The sequence below is a fragment of the Sus scrofa genome, chromosome 4, assembly GCF_054392235.1.
Source record: "Sus scrofa isolate SSC_HxYL_T2T_F1_AM1 chromosome 4, Sscrofa_HxYL_maternal_Yorkshire_Landrace_v2.0, whole genome shotgun sequence".
Taxonomy (NCBI): domain Eukaryota; kingdom Metazoa; phylum Chordata; class Mammalia; order Artiodactyla; family Suidae; genus Sus; species Sus scrofa.
This window is the reverse complement of record NC_139386.1, coordinates 103,757,689-103,760,292: the sequence shown is the minus strand read 5'-3', so window position 1 is coordinate 103,760,292 and position 2,604 is coordinate 103,757,689. Positions and strand designations below refer to the sequence as shown.

At 36.2% G+C, this 2,604-nt stretch overlaps 1 long non-coding RNA gene across 1 annotated transcript in view; it reads right to left on the bottom strand.

Annotated features, from left to right (window-relative positions):
* Positions 1 to 445: 445 nt before the first annotated feature.
* LOC110260327 (uncharacterized) overlaps positions 446 to 2,604 on the bottom strand; it is a 55,170-nt gene continuing 53,011 nt past the window's right edge. The window contains exon 3 of the long non-coding RNA XR_014844243.1: positions 446 to 581. This is a non-coding gene — a long non-coding RNA (uncharacterized LOC110260327). The remainder of the gene's footprint in view (positions 582 to 2,604) is intronic.

Below are 2,604 nucleotides of genomic sequence, written 5' to 3'. Positions count from 1 at the left end.
ATTTACCTACCCTGAGGCAGTCCTATTTATAGACATAGCCTCATCTTGATTGGGCCAGAAAAATAAGGAATTTCCGGAATTCTTATCTCATTGGCTAGAATTCAATCCTGGGCAAAGCTTGTTATGCTAATCTCCTTATTACCTCCGTACTTTTCTATAACCTTATCGATCACAGATATTTTCTTTTTTAGGCCATTTCTTGAAATTGCTGTAACTTTTAAAACAGCAACTTATAAAGTGTTTTTGCACATTTGGGATTTATATTTTAATCGATTCCTTTGAAATACACGCATGCCCTAGGTTTCAGCCGCATTTCCATTTCTTCTCCCATAGTTAACATTTATTTAGCTCCTGACACTGAGCTAAGCGCACTAGATGTATTACATTATGACTGCGGTTCGACAAAACAATATTCAATTGAAGAAAACATATTTAACTTTACGTTTACCTGATTCAGAACTTCGCCAAAGTTGTGTGCTGGCCAGTACCAATTTACAGAGTAGAGCTCTCCGCCTTTCTTTTGTCATTTTCCCCTGGAAGGCGGTTTCCTCCTTCTCAATCCATCAATGGCTAATTAGGTCCTATAGAGGAAACGCTTCTAAGTAAGGGAAAGTAAGATCAGAAATATTTATTTATTTATTTGGCCATGAGATCCCCCAGCCACTGCAGTGACACCACCAGATCCTTAACCTGCTGCATTAAAGGGAACACAAGACCAGAAATATTAGTTTCTCCTTTACACTGGTGAATAGTTTTAAAGTCAAGTTGCCTATCAGTCAGATTAAAAGTTCAAATAAAGTGTCAAAACAAATAAATTATTTGTTGATTACTGAGTTGCTAGCATATTTTCTTCTATAAAGTGTTTTCTAATTCTTAACATTTCTTATCTTTTCTATTCTTTATAAGGAAATTGAAGATCTTTTTCCTTTTAGTTATTTCATATGCTTTGAAGAATTGCTTGGGAAAATTGCATGTAATAATACCACAGTTATGTAAGGTTACCAATGCTTAAAATTGTAATAATTAATATAAAGACTTTTAATCGCATGCTTCTTTGATTGAAAAAACACTATTGCATCCAAACCACAGAAAAACTCAAACCTGAGAACAAAGGCCCAAGAGGCTCAAAACTTACCTTGATGGTGTCAATATGAATGACTATTTTCCTGAAGTCAAAATGAAGTAAAAGTGATTTTGAGAGGATTTTCTGCGCATTAAACACAGTAGAAACTTATCTTTATATCTCCAAGTTTCCTTGGGCTGCAGCAATCTCCTGCTCTAGAGAAGAGATCTAAATGCTGGAGTTCCCTGGTAGCTCAGAGAGTTAAAGATCTGGCAGTTTTCAACTGTTGTAGCTTGGGTCACTGCTCTAGTGTGGGTTCAATCCCTGACCCACAGAACTTCTGCCATGGGCCAAAAACAAACAAATATCATGCCTAACTGACGTGAAAAACTATTACCCCCTCCTGTGGAGGTTTTGTAATACTGCCCAACATATACAGAACACTACTCAGTATTTTAAAATCCTCAACCTACACTATCTCATTTATTCCCAACTCTGTGAAGTAGATATTATTTGATTTTCCTTATATTACCGATAAAGAAACTGAGTCTCAGAGAAATTATGGCTAATCCTGGATAAATAATAATGCCTGCATAATATTCTAAAGCAAAAGAATGAATGGATCTCCAGTTTCATCAGGCTTGGGGTGTATTTTAAAGTACTGATGAATTTTCCCAACTTACAATCAAATTACTCAACTGAGCTATTGCCATCAGAACGGGAAACTACCCCTGGGGCAGATGTCTGGATGATAGTCCAAAGCTGCCCACCAAAGCGTCACAATTCTTTGAAATGTTCTATTTTTTCTTTATTTTTAAAAAACATGTATGCACTCTTGGCCATGCTGTAGAGATGTGTACATTTAAACAATAAATATTCTCAAGCTATTTATATAGAATCCAACAGTCATAGGATTTATTTTACTTTTGTAATTTACTTATATAATTTTAAAAAAATTCCAAGAGTCTTCCTCTGACTTAATAAAGAAATTGTATAAGAATTTCTACTTCTCAGAAAATAGCAGTGTCAATTTAAATATTAATTTCAGGGCAACAGTTCAAATAAAATAATAGGACATTTTTAAGGGTTATAAATAATATTTCTCTGAATATAACAATTGGACAATAATGTGATATTCCTATGAGCGGTCTCCATACACCACTCACTACTTTATCAGATTTAAAATGCACATGAGAAGTTCCCGCAGTGGCGCAGTAGAAACAAATCTGACTAGGAACCATGAGGTTTCGGGTTTGATCCATGGCCTTGCACAGTAGGGTAAGGATCTGGCATTGCCATGAGCTGTGGTGTAGGTCACAGACGAGGCTTGGATCTGGTGTTGCTGTGGCTCTGGTGTAGGTTGGCAGCTGGAGCTCCAATTAGACCCCTGGCCTGGGAACCTCCATGTGCCTTGAATGCATCCCTAAAAAATGCAGATGAAACTCTGCTTTGCTGCAGCTGTGAGAAAGAAGGAATATTTTCCTCCTTTAATATTTCTGAAGTTTTTTCCTCAGAAATAATAAGAATTTGCAGTTTAAGAT